At 43.5% G+C, this 23,581-nt stretch overlaps 1 protein-coding gene across 1 annotated transcript in view; it reads left to right on the top strand.

The window, feature by feature from the left end:
• The window catches only part of GABRB1 (gamma-aminobutyric acid type A receptor beta1 subunit), an 879,662-nt gene that overhangs the window by 165,968 nt on the left and 690,113 nt on the right, over nucleotides 1-23,581 (top strand). The window lies entirely within an intron of this gene.

Genomic DNA, 23,581 nt, shown 5'->3' with positions numbered 1-23,581 from the left:
AGGCAAGTTACCAAGCAATCCTCATGTCTACCAACCACCCAGCTATCAACCATCCTAATAACTGAATCACCAACTACAATGGCCATCCTAACTCTTCCATTCTGGGCCCATGCCCCTGGAGATCTATCCTTGGTGTGAGAGGATACTACATCACTTTGAGGGCAGGTCCTAGCTACAGGATTGCTTCCTGCTCTTTTTCCTCCATGGCAGTATAGAAGCTGCCAGATTGGAGGTGGTACTTCTCTACTATATCCCTGAAGGTCTCCTCTGTATACCTCTCTGTCTTCCTTAGTTCCTCCATGTCTACCATTCTAGCCTCCAAAGATTGGACTCATTTTCTAAGGGCTAGGAGCTATTTGCATCTATTGCACACATACAATCTCTCGCCAGCTGGTAGATAATCATACATGTGGCACTCAGTGCAAAAGACTGGAAAGCCTCCCTTTTACTGCTAGACTACTTTCTGCATTTAAATTTAGTTGATTTGTTATCGAGTTAAAATTTCTAAGGGAGTAGGGATATAAAGCTAATCAAAAGCACTTTCAGTCTATTAATTTATTTCATATTTATCTAACAATGACCCTCAAAATACTAGGGTTAATCAAGATATTAATTACCCACTTTAATTTGAATTAAATTCCTTCTATATAAGATCAGTAGCAAATTTATAGTAAGGAATCTTCTAGTCCTTTTCTGCTGCAAGGGATGTGGGACCTCTGGAAGCTGGGGCTGCGAATCCTTAAGCCTGGATTCGCGTGCAGTCACCTCCTGAGGGCTGCTGAGTAGGATATACATATGAGTCTTCCAGTTCTCTTCTGCTGCAAGGGCATCACCAAAAATTTCTGCTTTGTCATGAGCAGTTGTAGTACCAGTGTTGTCACATAAACATTTTTATTTTTGTCCATATGTTTTTTAAGGCCATCAGCCTTGATTTACTTTTGTTTGCCTGTTAAAGGAAGAAAAGTGGGGCTGTAATCATTTTATATGGCCAAAATGTCTATTTCTTCCATATGAAATGCTTTATTAACCTTAGTTTAATTTATGATTACAGGGTTAGAATGAGAAAAGAATAGTAATAAATTCCAAATCCCTTGTCTCCTGAATCACAGATTTCAGACTGCAAATCCCAAAAGTCTGAACAGCACAAGTCTAATCTTTTAGTCTTCTCTTAAGAGAAATTGAAACCTCAGATTTCAATCACTTAGTATCTTGAATATGTAAAAATCTTTCATCCAAGAGGTGCCAAATAATTCTGCTGTCCACTGTTCTCTCCAAGTTAGACTAGCTGGTTTCCAAAACTCAGCTTTATACCCCAACTAAATCATTTGACTCTCTACTCTTAGATCCATTGGGCCGGATTTTTAAAACCCTACGTGTGCCAGGCCTATTTTAAAAAGGCCCGGTGACACGCGTAAAGCCCCAGGACGCGTGTAAGGCTTTACTAAAGGGGTGGGGTGGGGCATTGCTGGAGGCCTCCGACACAGCAGCCATTGGCGATGTGTTGAAGGATCGCGTGCCGGCACGCTGCCAGCTCCTGCAACTTGCACCTGCCCGGAGGCAGGCGCAAAAGGTAAGATAACAATTTGGGGGGTGGGGGTTAGAATAGTGCTGGGGGGGGAAGGTTAGGGGAAGGAGTGGAAAGGTTAGGTTAGGGGGAAGGGAAGTCCCCTTCCAGGTCGCTCCGATTTCGGGAGGGAACGGGGGAAGGCAGCGCGGCTCGGTGTGTACAAGGTGCACAATTGTGCACCCACTTGTGCGCGCCGATCTCTGCACACGCAAGTTATAAAGTCGAGCATACATGTGCGTGATCCTTTTAAAATCTACCCCGTTATTTGTCTACCATAGAATCACCACTACACTCTTCATCTCTGTAAACAGGAAAATATCAACCTAACAACTTTTTAAAAAGCAGCTCATGTGCTTTGTGTGCAGCATGTGCTTCAAACAGCTCCCCAAACCATGCCAAGCTGAACCTTGACATCATGTGACCTGTAGCCTGGCAGAATTGAGCCAAAAAATCTTGATCATAGTGTTCATGTTTTTTCCCTAAATAATTTAGTAGAGAACAAACTAGTCCAGATGTGCGCAAACTGAGCTGTAGTCTCCCTTTTATCCATGCACTTGGTTAGGCCCTCATAATTTTGGTTACATCTCTCATATATATATATATCCTGGATTCCTCCTCAATTCCTCCTCAATCTTGAACTAGTTGCCAAGTAACGAGACAACCACACTGCCCAGTCAGTGACTCAGGCACTCATGCTGACTCTCAGACAAAGATAAATCATGCACAAGCATGCTCCCACTTACACGGGGCCTCTGCTCAATCCTCAGCCTGTGGCAGCCTGGGTTCCTGGCATCCCTCAGCCTCTGCTTTCCTGTAGCCACTGCTGGGATAGGCTCTGCCAGCAGCTCATCTGAACCCCAGCAAACAACACAGCAAGCGACATATGCAGGGTAAATGCTGCTGCTGCCTTCCATCACATGACCGACCTGATCAGCCCACCACCAGGCAGGGATGGATTGGCCTATGCTGGCTCCCAGTTAAGTCTCAAATCCTTTTTGAACTTCTATGGCTCATGTTCAGATATTTTCATAGTTTTCCTCTTGCATGTCTCCAATTTGTCAAATTGCTCTAAAAATTGTCTTTTTCATCTGAAACCTGCACATCCCTCACAATCAGGCCCCCTCTCCTGCTTCTTGCTGCCGTGTCTATGCAGCAGCCCTGAGCTGCAGCATATTCTTCCTCTTGAAATTCAAGAAAACCCATTTCTCAAGAGGAATAGGAAAAAACATTTAAGAGCTTCCCACCAACACAACCACATTGAAACAGGGCATTGCTTAGTTTTAACATGATGGTATTTAGGGCGACTGCTATTTAGCAAAAACACTGCTCATCTGAAAAAAAAATCCAAGTCAAATGATCACTTTAAGTACTCTAGGGAGTACTTGGGAGATGGATTGAAAATCTACAGAACGCCTCCTTAATTTCTAAAAATTTCAAAATTTGTAGGAATGCCATTCCTTTGAATTTCCCCAAGGACACACACACACACAAAAAAGAGTGAATAGCTTTCTAGGACTTGAAATTGTTTCAGATCTAATTTATACATGTTCAGGTTCTCATTGCAGTAAAAATCTAAGCTTATTTTAACATTCCATGGTTTGATTTTTTTTAGTAACCAGGATCATTGTTTCATTGCCATTTCTGTTCCTATGTGCATTGGGAGTCCAAATATTGAATTCCTTGAAATGAAATGATGTTAAGTTTGTTCACACGAAGTGTAATTTTTTTATTGGAGCTTCTTTGTCTTAGGGGTGGATTTTAAAAGGGTTACGAATGTCTATTATGCACGTAACTGCGAAAACCCGCTCCTGTGTGCGCTGAGCCTATTTTGCATAGGCCCGGCGACGGGCGCAAGCCCCGGGATGCACGTATGTCCTGGGGCTTAAAAAAGGGGCGGGGCAGGGGCAGTCCGGGGCGTGGCGTGGCCAGAGCCTCCAGGCGCAGCGGCCATTTGCCGCTGTGCCCGAGATAGCAGGCTGGCCATCGGCCGGCGCGCGCAACCTACGCCTGCCTGGAGGCAGGCACAACTTAAAAAAATCAAGGTAGGGGGAGGATTTAGGTAGGGCTCGGGGGCAGGTTAGATAGGAGAAGGGAGGGAAAGGTGGGGGGGGGGGGGGCCGAAGGAAAGTTCCCTCCAAGGCCACTCAGATTTCAGAGCGACCTCGGAGGGAACAGGGAAAGCCATCGGGGCTCCCCTAGGGCTCGGCGCGCGCGCAAGGTGCACAAGTCTGCACCCCCTTGCGTGTGCCGACCCCGAATTTTATAACATGCGTGCAGCTGCGTGCGCATGTTATAAAATCAGGCGTAGATTTGTGCGCGCCGGGTTGCTTGCACAAATCTACACCCGCGCGTAGCTACTAAAATCTGGCCCTTAGTGTAGTATACTGTACCATTTAAATGCTTCAATAAGAAAGTAAACAAGCAAAATGTACCAGCTGCGTGGGGTTTTTTTTTTTCTAGGTTTTCACACTTCCTACAATTAAATGTATTTCTACAGAAATTCCACTTATTGTACATTTTAGATTAAGCATTAATTACCGAGACCTTAATGTTTAGTCATTAAAACATTGTTTACAAGTTCAAACAAAACAGAATTGATGGTTAAAGTAACTGTAAAACTAATTAGCTTAGTTATAGGTTGTAATACTAATGGTTTTATTTGTCATTTGAAATATAAACATAAAGGAAGAAGACTTTATGGCTTGCAAATGTTTAGGTTTCTCCAAATGTACATTATTCTGTTGTTCCAGATTTTCTAGCAGATCCACCACTGAGTGCCTGTAATGGTCAAGGGACAGATTTACAGTAAATTTAAGTGGCTAACTTTGGGAATTAGCTGGTAAAACTTTTCAGATTTAAAATTGTCCCCTTCTTGCCAGATATTTTAACCAGCTAAATATGCAAGGTGTATAAAATTTTACTAGTTAAAAAAATGTGTTACCACAGAGATGGGTTTAGGTCAGGGAAGGTAACTAAGCATGTAGCACTGACTTTCAGTGCTATCTACCTAACTTGGCTGGGCAAATCTAGGTACTGCAAGAGTAGCCCCCCCCCCCCCCCCACCCCACCACCACTAACACCAGTCTCTATACTTTTAAAAAAATGATACTCCAAGCCCCCTATTCTTTCTCCCACCACTCAATATTAAAAAATGATCCTCAAGCCCTTCCCCAGAACCCCACATAAAATAAAACGATCCCCTCCCTACCAATACTCAACATCAGAAAATAAGATCTCCAAGCTACCCCTCCTACAGTCAGAGGTACAAACAGCAAAGTTGACATCACTGAAGATTTTATGTCATTTGGAGTGATGAAAGGTAACAGAGGAGTTGATGATTTGTACAATGTACTCTCTACCTAGCTTGATGCACTCTCTACCTAGCTTCAGTCGCTAGCTTGTGGAAATTACCTATGCAATGTGGGAACAGGGAAATTAGCCTAACCATGTCCCCCCCTTTTTTTTTATCTCGGGTGCTATTTTCGCTATATTTATAGCATTTTGATAAATCTAGGCATAAATTAGCAAAATAAGTCTCAAAAAGTGTTACTTATCTGGTTAAGTAGCGCTTTTTGAGACTTATCCAGCTAACTTACTTACATGAATAAGAACTGCGTTTATTTGACTAAGTGGTGCTGAAACGCTGAATGTATATATGATGCAAAATCTCACATATTGTTCCAATATATTTTAAAATTATACAATTGGATTATTTACATACAAAAATGAAGATTTACCCATACAAGCCCCTATTTATGCATGTAAGTGGGCAAAGTTTCTAGCACATGCATGTAAAGGAAATTAACCAATTTTCCGATTCCTCCACCAGTTCACCCAGTCCATCTCCAAGTCATTGAGACCTTCTTGGTTCTTCAGTCTGAACTGCCCCCCAGTTCACCCAATAATACAGTATAGACATGTTTGATATCACTTACATAAGATAATTAGCAGGTGCAAAATTATGCAAGTAAGTTCCTAAATATACACACGTCTCTTTCAAAATACACGTATATGTTGGCCCAACCCCAGAATGCACCTACACCTTCCCTTTTTTTATACGTGTATTTATGCGCATGAACCCTTATTTATGCATGTATGTTTGATGTTTATAAAGCAACATGTGTGCACATATATACTATTTATGCATGTATATTATTGAGCTGTGTTGGAAGGGAGTGCTAGGGGGCGCTCCCCAGCACGGGACGGAGACTGTGTGCCCTGCGGTGAGACGAACCTTGACTGGGAAAGGAGCTCTGAAGAGAAGGCTTGGCACTTGGAACTGAAGACGAAGACTTGGACGCTGAAGAGACGAAGGCACTTGGAACTGAAGATGAGGACTTGGACACTGAAGAAATGAAGGCAAGAGCAAGGAGCTCCAAGGACCTGGGCACAGTTCAGGGAAGAGCTCAGAGACAGGACTCGGAGCCAGGTACCCAGAGATGGAACACTGAGGCAGGACTCAGTGAAGGAAGGTTAAAAGCCAGGAACCTCAGGAGATTTGCACAGCCAGGGAGACATCAGGAGACGAAGGACATGAAGACAAGGCAGATGGAAGACATCACAGGAACTTGGAACTGATGACGGAAGTCCAATGGAGCAGAACACGAAGTCCAAGGGAGAGGACTGCTACAAGGAGGCTAGCTCCTTGCCAAGGGAAGTTGAATGAGCTCCTGAGCCCTTAAGTAGGACTAGACCAGGAATGCCCAGGGAGGAGCTTACTGATGGGGCCCGGGGTGGACCCGGCCATGGGCCCTTTAAAGGAGCAAGAGAGGCGCACGCCGGCGCCTAGGAAGCAGGAAGAGGAAGAGAAAGACCCTGGACAGCAGCCATGCTGCCACTGAGATGCAGGAGCAGGGCCGACATGGGAGGTAGTGCAAGGCAGCGTCCCTGCCGCTGCAGAGCAGGGCCTCCAGGCCTGTCGGGATAGCATGGCACGGCTCCGAGCCGCGAGAGGAGCAACTAAGTCCGCAGCTCCCTGCCATGGTGAAGAGATGGTGAGTGCGGCCTCCTGCCGCAAGGGAAGTCCGGGAGTGGCACCACCGCAAAGAGGGCCCTGGCAATGGCTCCTGCTGTGCTGGCCATGACGGCGGCCGCCAGACCTCAGGAGGTAAGAGGCGCTCGAGGCTCCAGTCATGGGCCTCATCGCAACATATATGCTAAATTTTCTGTACACAACCTTTTGAGATTTCACCCCAAAGTGTATATTTTAAAAATGGAAAGCAAGTACAAATGAGGAAAATGGAGGGGGTCAAGGTAATAAATATTTTTTGATGAATTTACAAAGAGATACATGTGTAAAAAGTGCATATATGCACAATTAAAAGCATCCATGCAGAATCTGTATTTTGTAAGCATGCAACATTTGCCTCTATCTGTGCTGTGCTTGTGCAAATATTTGTATGTTAGGAGCATGTTGAGGTTTGGTTTACATGTACATGCATAATGAGCTATTTTAAAGGTGACTTACACATGAATGTCATCAAAAGATCATGAGTACATTTACTAATGCTCCATAACTCACATAAGTGCGATCTTTCTTGCTTTTCGATGAACTGTTGTTTGGCGGGCTGGTTTCTCTTGGTTAGTAGACATAGCATCTGGCTATGGTTTAGGAGGGAGTGTCCCTGGGACAGACTGGGCCATAATGCAGTATGACTGGGACTGGGTTTATACTGGGCTAGTGAGAGTAGTGAAAGTAGCTGGGGACATACAGGACCCTGCTGGAGGTGTAATGGGCCTGGCTATACTGGGAGTTGACTGGGACAGACCTGGGGGATGACTGGGACATACAGGTTATAATGGAGGGTGGCAGTGAGTGTATCTGGGGCACACAAATCCATACAAGAGGATAACAGGCTTATATGGGGGGGGGGGGGGGAGTAGTCAGTGGTGAACAATTATGTTTCAGTATGACTCTAATGGGCTTATGTGTACTCATGTTACAACAGCTGAGGAAGGAAAGTGGAACAGAGGAGGAGGAGTAAGAGGGAGGAGTTACCCCTTACAGAAAGCATACAGGACTAGGGCACAGTTTATGGATCTCTCAGAGGAGCAAATCCTGTGCAGATTCAGTTTCCATAAGGAAACCATACTGTACATATACCAGCGGTTAGAGCAGGACCTGCTACCTTCCACATGCAGTGGTCATGTAATGCCAGTACACCCTTGCATATTTGGCTAGTGGCACCTTCAAGACACCTCTAGGGGTCACAACTAAAATAAGCCAGTCTGCCACCTTCATATGTATTGAACAGTTCCTGGCGGCCTTGCTCAGGAAAACTCATCAATATATATATTTTTCTAGGAGCAGGTAGCAACAAATAATGACTGAGTTCTAAAAAAACTGCTTGCGTCCCCTCTGTCTCAGGGGCTATCAGTTGCATTTACATTCCTATAAGGGTACCAGGAGGAGACAAAGTCTCCTACCACAAAGACAAGGGCTACCTCTCTCTCAATATGCAGGTGGCCTGTGATGCCAAGGGCATCATCTTGGACATCGTGTCCAGGTTTCCGGGATCCAGTCATGTTGCCTACATCCTCTCACAATCAGGAATTCATGACTGCTTCCAGGAAGGGCACATCACCAAGGAATTGGCTTTTGGGTAAGAATGCACTTACCACTACAATACACTGCAAATAGACTCTTCTTTTGGTCTCCTCCTATCTAGGAGGACTTACCCACATTGGAGCAGGAGGAACACTCCCACCTCAAACCGGTCAATTTTCTCAGTGGAAAGGGGTAAACAGTGGGAGTGCCTCAGGGATCTGTACTTGGACCGGTGCTTTTTCAATATATATATAAATGATCTGGAAAGGAATACGACAAGTGAGGTTATCAAATTTGCGGATGATACAAATATTCAGAGTAGTTAAATCACAAGCAGACTGTGATACATTTACAGGAGGACCTTGCAAGACTGGAGATTGGGCATCCAATGGCAGATGAAATTTAATGTGGACAAGTGCAAGATGTTGCATATAGGGAAAAATAACCCTTGCTGTAGTTTACACGATGTTAGGTTCCATATTAGGAGCTACCACCCAGGAAAAAGATCTAGGCATCAGAGTGGATAATACTTTAAACCGTCGGCTCAGGTGTGCTGCAGCAGTCAAAAAAGCAAATAGAATGTTAGGAATTATTAGGAAGGGAATGGTTAATAGAACGGAACATGTCATAATGCCTCTGTATCGCTCCATGGTGAGACCGCACCTTGAATACTGTGTGCAATTCTGGTCGCCGACATCTCAAAAAAGATATAGTTGTGATGGAGAAGGTACAGAGAAGGGCAACCAAAATGATAAAGGGGATGGAACAGCTCCCCTATGAGGAAAGGCTGAAGAGGTTAGGGCTGTTCAGCTTGGAGAAGAGACGGCTGAGTCGGGATATGATAGAGGTCTTTAAGATCATGAGAGGTCTTGAACGAGTAGATGTGACTCGGTTATTTACACTTTCGAATAATAGAAGGACTAGGGGGCACTCCATGAAGTTAGCAAGTAACACATTTAAGACTAATCAGAGAAAATTCTTTTTCACTCAACGTACAATAAAGCTCTGGAATTTGTTGCCAGAGGAGGTGGTTAGTGCAGTTAGTGTAGCTGGGTTCAAAAAAGGTTTGGATAAGTTCTTGGAGGAGAAGTCCATTAATGGCTATTAATCAATTATACTTAGGGAATGGCCACTGCTATTAATTGCATCAGTAGCATGGGTTCTTCTTAGTGTTTGGGTACTTGCCAGGTTCTTGTGGCCTGGTTTTGGCCTCTGTTGGAAACAGGATGCTGGGCTTGATGGACCCTTGGTCTGACCCAGCATGGCAATTTCTTATGTTCTTATGTTTTGAAATAAAAAAGTGTGGTTAACTCCTTGAAGAGACTGTCACATGGGATCAGGGAGCCTTCTGGAAAGAAATTGGGCACTACCTGCAAGTAAAAAGAAAAGTAGACTTGGTCCTGTACATATATTAGATCCTCATTGAGCTTATGAGTGACTTAGTAAACCTTGCAGGAGCAGCCAGTTACTGATGACTCCAGTTCCTACTGGATTATCTATATGACACATATTCTTTTTAGTTAAATGTGCTGAATCGAAAAGGGTCACTTCATGCTCCTTGTCTCCCTATGCAGTGCTTTTATTAAAAATGGACACAAAAGATGTTTCCATGTATAAACTAAATCCTTGCTTGTGGCTTGGCTGCACTCACATCTATAGCCCTTAGGGGAAGGCAGTGGTAAATGTAGACTTATACTTTTTATTAGTGGTCACCCTTACTAGTTGGTCTTTCAGAGGTGTATGGTATAGTCTGCAGAACCAAAGAAAAAAAAGCATATTTTAAATGGTAGAATACAGGAGGTTAGTGGACTAACTTGAATGTTAAGCAACATGCAGGCCTATGTGTGGGACAGAGAGTTATAGCTATAGTATGTCCTTAAAGAGACTTTATTGTTTTAGCAATTAAATCCTAGCATGCAGCAAAGAACCCAGACAGACACCCAAATTAATTTATACAATAGTTACATTTATGAAAAATGTATAAATAGTTAAAAAACTATATACATTAAAAAAATGGTGCTGGGACCTAGGGAAGCCAAGTCCAGAAAGGTTAGGAGGCTGGTGGTAGCAGTGGCAGTGCCCATCAGTTGAAAAGTAACTGTACAGCTCTCTTGAACCTCAGTTAGTGACTCCACAACTGTGACCAGCCTCTTGAGGTCAGCTCGGACCCCTCGCACCTTCTGCACCACCATCAGCTGTATCCCCTGACCAAAAGCCTCCTGTGAGACTGGCTCCTGGTCTGGAGTGCGTGCTTTGGCCACTGAGGCAGGCTCTGCATTCTTGACAGCTCAGCAGAGATGGATTTTTGCCTCACTCACAGGTCGATACAGTAACGTGCGGTTAAAGATTCCCCGTCTGTAACGTGCTGGGTGCGCACAATACAGACGAGTAAGGCCATCCAGCGATACAGTCTCCAGTTTCACGCGTCCTTAGCGCTTTGTAAAATAGACACATAACCCTTTCCGCACCCAGCATGTAAATGAACGAAAAAGCTGTATAATGAAGGAATTAGCTATTCCCCTCCAATACTGTAACGGGCGCTGATATTATCTCCTTAGGAACCCGCTGTTTTGCTGCGGCCTTAACGTGCTAGTTTACCGCCTCCCCCTAGTAGGAGTTAGGACTGTGAGTCTAGTAACAAATCCATCGACACCGCTTAAGATACTCAAAAACAATAAAACAATAAGCCTGGCACCCTCCTTGATGTAGTACGTCCCGGATGCCTCCCCCCCTCCCCAGCGCGCCCGCCACTACCCCTTTCGTCAGCTGCATCCACCCATTATGCCCCTCACGGGCATGTCCCGCTTCACAGAGCGCTCCCACTCAAATCCGTTCATGGGTATATACCCTTTCGCCCCCCTCACAGCGCCATGCTACCACTGCGACCCGGCAGTCCCGTGAGGCCTACAAAAAAAAAAAAATCCCCGGCTCCCGCGCCCCCACACTGGCCCGCCGACTCTACCCCCCTCCTCCCGATTGGGCGGGTAGGCGGCGGCGAAAAGCAAAAAAAAACAAAATCAATTGTTTTTTTTTTTTCAAAAAGCGACATCACATAATGCATAAAATAATTTCTCCAGCCTTAAAGCGACAATTTTGGTTTTTTCCAAAAGCGACTTACTTTTGGGATCTGTCAAGATCCCAAAAGTAAGTCGCAAAAGTAACTTACTTTTCTGAAGCCATCAGGAACACGATCTTAGCTCCTCCGGACGAAGACGAAGATGGCCGCCTGCACGGGGAAAGCGTGCAATTGGCAGCTGAAGACGTGACGTCACGATGTTTGGCGTCACGAGATGTGACGTCACGTCTTCAGCGGCCAATTGCACGCTTTCCCCCGTGCAGGCGGCCATCTTCTTCTTGAGCTACGATCGTGATGGCTTCAGAAAAGTAAGTTACTTTTGCGACTTACTTGACAGATCCCAAAAGTAAGTCGCTTTAAGGCTGGAGAAATTATTTTATGCATTGTGTGATGTCGCTTTTTGAAAAAAAAAAAATTTGCTTTGGTTTTCGCCGCCGCCTACCCGCCCGATCAGGAGGAGGGGGGTAGAGTCGGCGGGCCAGTGCGGGGGCGCGGGAGCTGGGGATTTTTTTTTTTTTTGTAGGCCTCACGGGACTGCCGGGTCGCAGTGAATGCAGCTGATGAAAGGGGTAGTGGCGGGCGCGCTAGGGAGGGGGGGGCATCCGGGACGTACTACATCAAGGAGGGTGCCAGGCTTACCGAACCGCTGCTATTGCCTCTGCTCGCAGGTCTATTTCGCCGGCTTGCTGCACGCTTTCGCTTTGCTCGGCTCTGCTCGGCTCTGCCTTTTCTCCTCTCCCGTCTGTCTTCGCCGCTGTGCCTCACCTCCTCCCGGAGCAAGGCTGCTTTCGCGCCCTGCTCCAGGAGGAGGAGAGACACAGTGACGAAGCAACAAAGACTTTTCGTGTTTTTTACACTTCCTGGTGCCTGTCATTCCAAATGCCATTTGAAATGCCATTTGAAATGACAGGTACCAGCGCACCCAGGTTACTGTATAGGCGCTGTATTAAGCGCCTATACAGTAAAATGGGTTGCGCGGGCATAACCCTTCCCTAACGCTTTAAAGCGTTGCATGCAATTAGAAGAGAGTATCGGGGACTTAGTGAAGAGAACTGTGCGTGCGGGGAGGAAGGGTGCGCCTGACACTGCCGCACTGTTTCTACCGCGGCCTTACTGTATCGACCCGTCAGCTAGCAATGGCTGACCAGTCTGAGGATCTGTGTCCCTAGATCCTGGGCCAAAATGGGTAGAAGGCCCTAAAAGGAAGGTGAGAAGGATGACTCTGGTGTAGGCCCAGGGCCTCCCGTGTGTGTGTGGAGGGGGGTGAAGAGTGGTTGCATTGCCTCTGCTGGGTCCCCTGCTAGTAGTGGTGGAGTGGATTCCATGGATGCATGTTCTACTTGTGCTTCTCCCTAGTAGTGGGCTCCACTGTTGGAGCATCAGGAGGTGCCAGACCCTTATTATCTTCTGCCTCTTCCTCCTTTTCGATGACGAGGTGGTGTCATCTGTGAAAAGAAAAATATTATATCATTTCATGTTCTCACGTGCTCCAAGGTATGATGTGCATGATTGTCCAAGTGGTTAGAGGGTATTCCTTTTCTGGGAGAAGTGTAGGCAAAGGGAAGTGCTTCTAGCAGTGGGACACCCATATCTATAAGTGGTGGCAAGGCCATATATTTGTTCCTTGAATTATGGAAGCTTCAGTTCAGCAGTAATATACTACATGGTGCCTAGCTAGTAATATGGACTTGGAAGTAGAGTGCAGGAGATCGCTCCCGGACCCCCGCTGGACCACCAGGGGCTTTTGGCAAGTCTTGGGGGATCCTCCTGACCCTCACAAGACTTGCCAAAAGTCCAGCGGGGGTCCGGGAGCGACCTCCTGCACTCAGGCCATCGGCTGCCAGTAATCAAAATGGCACCAATAGCCTTTGCCCTTACTATGTCACAGGGGCTACCGGTGCCATTGGTCAGCCCCTGTCACATGGTAGGAGCAGAAGATGGCGCCGGCCATCCAGTGCTCCTACCATGGGACAGGGTCCGGCCAATGGCACGGATATCCTGTCACATGGTAAGGGCAAAGGGCCATTGGCGCCATTTTGATTAGTGGCAGCCGATGGCCCGGGAGCGGGAGGACGGCCCAGAGTGGGAGATCGCTCCCTGGACCCCCACTGGACCACCAGATAACTGTAAAAAGTTTTTGGGGGCGTCGGGAGGGTGGGGGAAGCTAAGGGGTTAGTTTTAAAGGGTTGGGGTGGGTTTTTTGTTTATCGGCTCGAGCACAGCCGATAAACAAAACCGCAATCGGGCCCAATGCAAAAAAACCCACATGTGAATCGGAACCAGAATCCGAACCGATTCCGGTTCCGATTCACATCTCTACTCTATAATGCTTTTGTGTATTCATGCAACAGAAAGGTACATTGCAACCAGAAATATTTCCAAAAGATAATCATTTATTTAGCAAGTTATTTATGATGTTTCATCACCCATATTACAATTACATTTATCAACAATACAACAAAGGAAGGTTTCTACAAACTGCAAATTCTAAAAAAGCTTAAACCCCTCCTGCACACCCATGACTTCCGCTCGGTTCTTCAAGCCATCATATTCTCTAAAATTGATTACTGCAACTCTCTCCTACTCGGCCTTCTGGCTTCCACCACAAAACCCTTACAGATGCTACAGAACTCTACCGCAAGGATTCTGACGAATACCAAAAGAGGTGAACATATTTCACCCGTTCTAAAAAATGTACACTGACTCCCCGTCAAATTCAGAATCATTCACAAAGCTCTAATGCTGATCCACAAGTCTATCCACATGCAAAACCCACTTGATTTAAGCTTCCCTCTTCGACTTCACATGTCCGCCAAACCTATAAGATCAGCATACAAAGGCTCACTCTATGCACCCCCCGCCAAGACCTCACTTAGAAAACGCACCCTCTCCACAGCAGGGCCCACACAATGGATGCTCTACCACCTGACCTGCGCCAAGAAACTTGCCAAAAGACGTTCAAGAAAACGCTTGGCTATTCAGCCAAGCGTTTCCCTGAAGAACTGAAGCACGCCATCAGACTCTTTACACCTCACAACCTTATTTAACACAGTTATCGTTTTTGCTGTTACCTTAATTTGTTACTACTCATTCTCTACCTCTGCCCTTGTTTTTGACTCACCCTAGAGTTGTCTTTCCTGGTTAAAGTCTCCCTGTTTATTATACTTCCAACTGTAGTTATATGTAAACCGACGCGATATGATTTTTCATGAGCATCGGTATATAAAAGCTTATAAATAAATAAATAAAAATACAATAGTACCTTATAAAAGAAAATATGAATAGGAAATAATTTTATAGAGCCATTAATAAACAGCCATCAATGCCTTCATATAGAGGTCCAAAAATTCTGCTGTGCCAGTCTTTGAGGGAGCCTAGGAACTGACAAAGACAGAGATGAGGACAGGGCAAGCAAGACATTGTCTCTTTGAATAACAAAACTCAGATTGGGTATACTCAGTCAGGCTCCCAGGCATAAACAGGATATGTTCTGGCTTTCTAGCTAAAGATGCCTTACCCTGTAGTAGCGCGACTCGCAAATAGTTATATTAGCACTCAGGGTTTCCAATACCAAGCAAATAGTTGCCTTAGTAGAAATAAAGCTGCTGGCCCAAACATTAGGCAAGCACTTAAGCTTACACAAAGTAGACAGACCTTGGCTTTAACCAGAAAAGGGGGGGGGGGGGGGGTGGAAGCCCTTGATTTTTAAGAACAGGAAATCCCTTAGCTTTAAACAAAATGAATAGCATTTATCTGTTAAACAAATTGATGTGGCTCTTTATTCAAGTATTAAAAAAAACACTTCTTATGTCCAGTGTAAGAGTTCCACAGAATCACCTCCTACCCGAAAAGAGAGTCCAGCTATGGTTTCTTCAAGGTACTTCTTCAAGAAAGGTTAACTAAACCCTGTAATGGGGAAGGGATCCCTCTTTTCCTTGAGAGCAAACATTTCCCTTACCTTGCTCTTTAGGAAGTAAAACCCTGAAAGACTTTCACTCCCTCCATTCTTTCAGCCAGGGAGAGCTTTTTGAGCAAGCGGTGTGCGGCTGCGCAACTCGGCACCACTTCCCTGCTCGCTCCCTCCCCGCCTGCTTATTTTCTCTAGCAGAGGCTTGATTTTGTGGTTCATAGGCACCACTTCCCTGGGAGCGCTTACACTTTCACACAGTCTTAACTGCATTTAAATTAGTTTTACAGTAGTTTTCAATTCAGTGACATAATTATTCAATGTAATATTTCTGGCAAACACCACTAAAGTCTATGCTCTAAGGGGCCTCTACTAAGCTGCATTAAATTTCTATGGCAACACAAGTTACCTTCCAGTTTTAACACCAGCATTATGTTGGCCGTTAACACCTAGTTCACCAGTTAAATAAGAGGCAGAACATGAAAAAGTAACCATGGCTGTATTGAAGACAGCAAGGCCATGGCAATGTGTGCAGTATTCTGCAAGCTGTCCTACACTAGCTAGTCCAAACTGGAAGAGCCAGTGAACATGGAGAGCCCCTCTCCTTCCCCCCTCCCACACACACACTTCCCCCCAAAATCAATACAGAAGCACCACCAACTCAAAATAGCACAAACATTCTGAACCCCCCCACCCCTGGAACCACTACAAGCCTCTGGGCACTGCTGTGAACCTCTCTCCATCCTTTTTTTCAACAGATTTAGCCTCCTGGCCCTTATCTGAATCATGCCCCCAACCCAGATCTCCACAGGCTAAAACAGTTTCTGAATCTTCCTCAGCTGGAAGGAGCTGGTTTACCTCCGGCTGGCAACTGTGCTAAAAGCAAAACGTTAAGTTCTTTGCCATTTGATTCCAAGTGTCAGTGGTGCACTTTTATTTTGGCACCAAGGCCGGTTGGAGGGAAATCTACTGCCTTCTTCCTGCAAAGACTTAGTGATCTGTGTCTGGGGAGTGGGGCTACTTTGGGGTGCAGACTCTCAGAGATGTGAAGCATTTTGTGGCCGGGAAGAAGACTTGGAGGCCTTGCATTCTGTTTCTCAAGTGAAGAGGTTTTGGCCCTGGTGCCTCAAGTAATATGATCTATAAAGAATGCTAAAGTTAACTATACCTTCTGAGGTGTAGTTCATTTTTCAGCATTAGATGGCCCATGTTAAACCTCAATGGTATTAATGCCGGGTGATACATTTAAGTGTTAGTATCTAATGAAGTCATTTGCATATTTTTATTGTTTGTAAGTTATTTGTATGTATGTTTGCATTATCATTGGGGAATGCTAATGCTCAAATGAGCACTTGGTTGTACATGGGTGTTAGCTTATAACAGCGTTAATATGAATTTAACATAATGCCTTTTGATACTTAGTCCTCTATATGAAAGCAAATTATAATAATAAAAAATAAAAAGTTCTACTGTTGCCACTTGTTCCCAGTTGCTAATTAAACACATAAATTGAAGTGAAATATAATTAAAGTTGTGTTTAAAATTATAAGCTGTAAGTTTGCTTTCTGCTTTATTTGTTAACTTTTTTTTATAAGCTACCTTCCTATAAAATTCTCGAAGCCGAGAGGACTTTTTGGCCCACCCAAAAGCTGTTTTAGGTGCCCGGACAAATCAGTGAAATGTCTCTTATACAGGTCCACAAAGGTTTGTGACATTTTCTTAGTCCTCTGCGTGCTCTATAATCTTGCCAAAACCTGCAGTGTTACCTCATGAGGGTGAGAACCCACAGCCCACTGACACTGAAGAAACGAAGGAGGAAGCAGCAGAAAAAGAAGAGGAACTGAAACAGCGTCATGCTCATGACCAGATTGTCTGTCTAAAGCAACGGTTCTCAAACCTGTCCCAGAGAGCCCCCAGCCAGTCAAGTTTCCAGGATATCCACAATGTTATATGTGTGAGATAAATTTGCATGCAATGGAGGCAGTGCATTCAGATTTATCTCATACATATTCACTGTTTATATCATGAAAACCTACCTGGCTAGAGGTCCCACAGGACGGGTTTGGGAACACTGATCTAAGGAGTACTTTGATAGAGAAATGTATACAGTGAATAATTATTTATTTAAAATGAATGTAATAAGTGCTCACTAAATTGATGGATATATATTTAGATAGATATACACACATAAACATCTTTTCATACATATGCTTACATATAAAGTCTGCCAGTGCTTTTCCCGGTTGCCTCTGGCTTTCTTAGGTCAGCACATAACAACCACACTGTAGGAGGGTGCTGTTTGAGCTGACTTTGCCTTTTGAGAGAGCTACCAGCTCAAGCATTGGTAAGGAGGAGGGCTTGAAGAAGGAACCATGATAGACAAGGCTACCTGCAAGCCAGTAGCACAGGGAAGGGAGAGGGAGGATGAAGGGAATGAGTCATAAGCAAGCCTAGCAGGGGGAGGTGGAAGAGAGCCAAGAGTAGGCCCAGAATCTATGCTCTACAGTATGCAGTCCAGCATATTCCCCAGTACTGTGGAGTTTTCTCTGTATAACCTTGAATAGGTTGGTAATCCTTTCATTTTGTGCCACCATCCTCTCCTCATGGGCATTTAAAGGCATTAGTAGTATAATGGGTACACGATCAATCAAACTGATTGACAGGTGAGATAAGGATGACAGCAGCCAATCAGCGTCCACTTCCGGTCTAAGCCCCGCCCACGCCACGCCCACTCCCCATAGAAGTGAATGGGGGCGTAGCAACGCCCCCTCCCGCCTCATCCCGCCCTCGACCACGCCCCCAGTCAAACCCCTTCCGCCACAGGCCCCACCCCTTCCGCAGCCAATCAGAGTCCACTTCCGGTCTAAGCCCCGCCCACTCCCCATAGAAGTGAATGGGGGTGTAGCCACGCCACTCCCGCCTCATCCCGCCCTCGACCACACCCCCAGGCCCCACCCCTTCCGCCACAGGCCCCACCCCTTCCGCCCCTGGCCCCCGCCCCTGGCCCCGCCCAGACCCCATCGATGCTCCTCCCCTCCCAATAGAAGTGAATGGGGAGCCCCTCCCACACCCCACCCCCAAACCGCCCCCCCATGATGTCACGGATGACCCCGCCCACACCCCCAACCCCAAGCCACACCCCCCTGTGACGTAGCGGGTATGACATCACCGGAAGTCCACCCCACACCGCCCCCCAAAAACACACCCCCTAAAACGTCATCAGAAAGGGTCCTGTCGCTTTTTTAATGATGTCAGTATTAATGGACTCTGGCTGTTTTTGATGATTTCACCGGAAGTACAATACAAAAGTCCCGAAATATGCGCTCCTAGAACCTCCTGATGCCTTTTTAATGATGTCGGAGCCGGTAGTATGCTTTTAGGAGGCAGGAAAACTGCAGGAAATATGCTTTTTTTCTAGCCACTCTGTTTTTAAAAAAACAAACATAATACAAGCTGTTAGGAGGCAGAAAAACTGTGGCTCGTTCTGTTGACAAGGATTTGGTTTTTTTAAAACAAGTGATTGAAGCTACCGGTGGTGAATTGCATGAACTGCAGGATTAAACTTTGCAAAAGACAGGTTTGTTTTTTTTTCCAAAAGACTAGGGACCGGGTAGTATAAAGGGTACGCTGTCACTGAAACCCCCAAGCCAAACCCCCCAGTGATGTCACCAGAAGCCCAAGCCCACCCCTCCAAGCCCTTGCTGTAGATAGGCATGCCCCAATAAAAAAATTTACCAGAGAGCAGGCAGGAAACTGTGACTCATTCTATACACAGAGACAGGGAGAATCCAACAACACCCCTTCCCTCCGCCCCTCTCTGCCTCAATCCGCCCTTCCCCCAGACCTAAATCTGAGCAGAGGATAATTGAAAGCAGTGGGGGGTGTAGGTTTGCAATGGTGAAACACAAGGCTTTAGTTTTGTTTTAAAAAAAACAGACTTCTGTATTCTCCCCCACAACCCTTCCCTCCTCCCCTCTCTGTTAGACACGCCCAAACTTGCAAGACCGGATATAGAAGTAAGCATGTGATAGTGATCACGTGAGAACAATCTTCAAGCAGAGTTGTTGTAATTGTTCCTGAAAATGGCCGTATATGAAACACCTAAGCGTCTTGAAATGAAAATCGTTCAACAGCCAAAACTAAAGAGGAGCCATAAACGAAAGCGGAGGGCAGAAGAAGAAGGAGGAAGCACTGACCCAGATTTTGATGAACTTCCGTTGGGACAAAAGCTTTTTGATTCACAGGATCCAAACTTGATCAATGAAAATGACTCTGAAGATTTAGAGCTGCACAAAGCTGCTCTGGATGCCGAAGCAGATTATTTGTTGGAAAAGCTTGAGTGTAAGGTAAGAAAAAATCTCTTTCCTTCTAATGATGCATTTTAGGGGTGGCGTGTTTGGGAGCTATCTATAATAGAGAGTTTGTTTAGAAGAGGTTTTAATTTAATGTTTACATTATGTTTTATAGGAAAATGAAGGATCTTTACAAACAGAAGAATATGGAGACACACCAGGTATCAAAATGAACTGTATTTGCTGCTTCTGTCCAAATATCAAAGAACCAAATACATGTGATAAAAAAAAAAACAACAACAATCCTGAAGATGTGCACGATTTCAGCTGGTGGAGCTATATAGGATTCCCAAAACCACCGCCGGTGCATGGAGTTTTTCGAAAAACAACATTTAGATCAATCGTAAGGGTGGCTGTCTATAGTATTCTTAAAAAATGTCTGTCTGGCATACGGTATGAAAATTGCGAAGGCTGTGTTCTCGACGATCCGAGTCAGGATGATCATAGTTGCGTTTATTGGACTGCCTCTGACACACAGGAACAATTAAGGACCGCTTGTAACAGGTTGTGCCTAGAACGTGTTTTGAATCTTGTGGTATTAGCTGCATATAAACGAGGTGTATTAAGCCTAAACAATGACGATATGAATCTGATCATATATCTTATACACAGCGTGAAAACTGCTGAAAATCCTGTTTAAAAACTAAACAGTTTGCTTAAACCTACAGATGAGATTTTAATGATAAAATATATAAATGCCATCATCTATGGGAGAAAACACCAGTCCTTTTTTAAAAATGTATAATAAAGCAGTCTTTGTTTTTTCTTGACTGTATTTCAGAAGTATGTATTGACAATGAAATACTTTGTAATATTTTAACAAATTTTGCCATGTGTATAAATTAGTTAATAAAAACAACTAATAAATATATCAGAATTAACAAAATGTGTCAATTGTGCTTTAAGGTGATATGGAAGTTTTTAGGGGGGGATATCTTATGGTTTTATTAAGTCTCTTTGATATCAATGCACAGGCTGTAAAATGTTTGATACAGCATCTATTTCATTAACTAAGGAATGTATACTGCTATGAGCTATGTGTGGGGGAGGGGGGGGGGGAAGTTGTCTTGATCCAAGATCTGTAAACGGTTAATCTAATCAGAATGAGACAATGTTTGGAAGGGGAAAAAAAAGACCAGAATGACAAGACATTCAAGAGAGGCCAATTTTTTTTTTTTGTAAAGTGTCCCAAGACCTAAGAGGGCGCTGGTAACACACTACCTTTCATGAACAAAAGGGGGGATGTATATTGTAATGAGGTAGGTGCGGATAGCTGTCTGGGACACATAATCTAATTAGGGAGAAACAATGATCAGCAAACATTAAATCACAAAAAAAAAAAAAAAAAAGGTTCAACATACTATAGTTTTGTGAATGGGCTTCAGATCTAAAGAGATATTGATAATACATACAAAAAGCCCTGTAAATGATAACCCAAGCAAGAGAACAATCTTATTCTATAAGATGTCCATCACATGACAGAGAGGCCAGGTAGCTTTTTTTTTTTTTTTGTTTCAATACACAGGTTTTGAGGTTTGTTGGTGGTTACGCCCCACCTAATGCTGGTGATAAAAGGGTATAGCCGGTGACCAGAAAAGATTCAGCAGTCTGGAGTTTGAAACAGAAATGGATTCTTCAAACAAAGAAAGGCAGAAGCCTGTGTTTATTAATAAAATGTCACTTACTAAATGAAGAAAACAAAGAAAATTAAAAGGTGAGTTAATAGTTTTAATGTATATTTTTAGATATGATTTTTAAAAAACAGTAGTAAAAACAGTGTTTGTCTGTTTTATCATTAGAACAGGAAAATATTGCAAAATCAGACACACATTTGAACATAGAAGAAGAACAGCCTGGATGCAGTAATGCCTTAGAGAAAAAAGACCAACAAGGCATTTCTGACAGCAATACAAATAATGGTGAGAAATAGGTTTTCCTTAATGTCTATGACCCCCCCAAATGTCTCTCTTTTTTTCCTTCATAACAGTCAACGAAGCAGAGATCTATTTACAAAGACATCAAAAGTGTGTGTGACCCTGTGTTTTTTTTTTTTTTTTTTGCAATATTTTAAGAAGAATTTTTCTTAAACTATAACCGTATAGATTCTTACTTTTTTGTTTATCTCTCGGTTTTTTGTATGGTCTTTTGTCAGATTTCTTTGGCATATGCTGCTCATGGTCTGATATGTAAAAAAAACCAAAAAATGGTAATACCTTTTCTTTTACACAGCTGTGAACTAATTGTTGTTTTACCCGTACAGATATAAAAAAATACTTCTTACCTTCAACTGCATCTTCAGACTCTTTTCTCTTTCTTTTGGAAATAGTTTTGTTTGCACCATTTTCACATTCTAAAAATTACAAAATAAAATAAAAAACACAGGGTCACACACACTTTTGATGTCTTTGTAAATAGATCTCTGCTTCGTTGACTGTTATGAAGGAAAAAAAGAGAGACATTTGGGGGGGTCATAGACATTAAGGAAAACCTATTTCTCACCATTATTTGTATTGCTGTCAGAAATGCCTTGTTGGTCTTTTTTCTCTAAGGCATTACTGCATCCAGGCTGTTCTTCTTCTATGTTCAAATGTGTGTCTGATTTTGCAATATTTTCCTGTTCTAATGATAAAACAGACAAACACTGTTTTTACTACTGTTTTTTAAAAATCATATCTAAAAATATACATTAAAACTATTAACTCACCTTTTAATTTTCTTTGTTTTCTTCATTTAGTAAGTGACATTTTATTAATAAACACAGGCTTCTGCCTTTCTTTGTTTGAAGAATCCATTTCTGTTTCAAACTCCAGACTGCTGAATCTTTTCTGGTCACCGGCTATACCCTTTTATCACCAGCATTAGGTGGGGCGTAACCACCAACAAACCTCAAAACCTGTGTATTGAAACAAAAAAAAAAAAAAAGCTACCTGGCCTCTCTGTCATGTGATGGACATCTTATAGAATAAGATTGTTCTCTTGCTTGGGTTATCATTTACAGGGCTTTTTGTATGTATTATCAATATCTCTTTAGATCTGAAGCCCATTCACAAAACTATAGTATGTTGAACCTTTTTTTTTTTTTTTTTTTTTGTGATTTAATGTTTGCTGATCATTGTTTCTCCCTAATTAGATTATGTGTCCCAGACAGCTATCCGCACCTACCTCATTACAATATACATCCCCCCTTTTGTTCATGAAAGGTAGTGTGTTACCAGCGCCCTCTTAGGTCTTGGGACACTTTACAAAAAAAAAAAAATTGGCCTCTCTTGAATGTCTTGTCATTCTGGTCTTTTTTTTTCCCTTCCAAACATTGTCTCATTCTGATTAGATTAACCGTTTACAGATCTTGGATCCAGACAACTTCCCCCCCCCCCCTCCCCCACACATAGCTCATAGCAGTATACATTCCTTAGTTAATGAAATAGATGCTGTATCAAACATTTTACAGCCTGTGCATTGATATCAAAGAGACTTAATAAAACCATAAGATATCCCCCCCTAAAAACTTCCATATCACCTTAAAGCACAATTGACACATTTTGTTAATTCTGATATATTTATTAGTTGTTTTTATTAACTAATTTATACACATGGCAAAATTTGTTAAAATATTACAAAGTATTTCATTGTCAATACATACTTCTGAAATACAGACAAGAAAAAACAAAGACTGCTTTATTATACATTTTTAAAAAAGGACTGGTGTTTTCTCCCATAGATGATGGCATTTATATATTTTATCATTAAAATCTCATCTGTAGGTTTAAGCAAACTGTTTAGTTTTTGAACAGGATTTTCAGCAGTTTTCACGCTGTGTATAAGATATATGATCAGATTCATATCGTCATTGTTTAGGCTTAATACACCTCGTTTATATGCAGCTAATACCACAAGATTCAAAACACGTTCTAGGCACAACCTGTTACAAGCGGTCCTTAATTGTTCCTGTATGTCAGAGGCAGTCCAATAAACACAACTATGATCATCCTGACTCGGATCGTCGAGAACACAGCCTTCGCAATTTTCATACCGTATGCCAGACAGACATTTTTTAAGAATACTATAGACAGCCACCCTTACGATTGATCTAAATGTTGTTTTTCGAAAAACTCCATGCACCGGCGGTGGTTTT

This window comes from Rhinatrema bivittatum, chromosome 1, assembly GCF_901001135.1.
Source record: "Rhinatrema bivittatum chromosome 1, aRhiBiv1.1, whole genome shotgun sequence".
Taxonomy (NCBI): domain Eukaryota; kingdom Metazoa; phylum Chordata; class Amphibia; order Gymnophiona; family Rhinatrematidae; genus Rhinatrema; species Rhinatrema bivittatum.
This window is presented reverse-complemented; position numbering and strand designations above follow the sequence as displayed.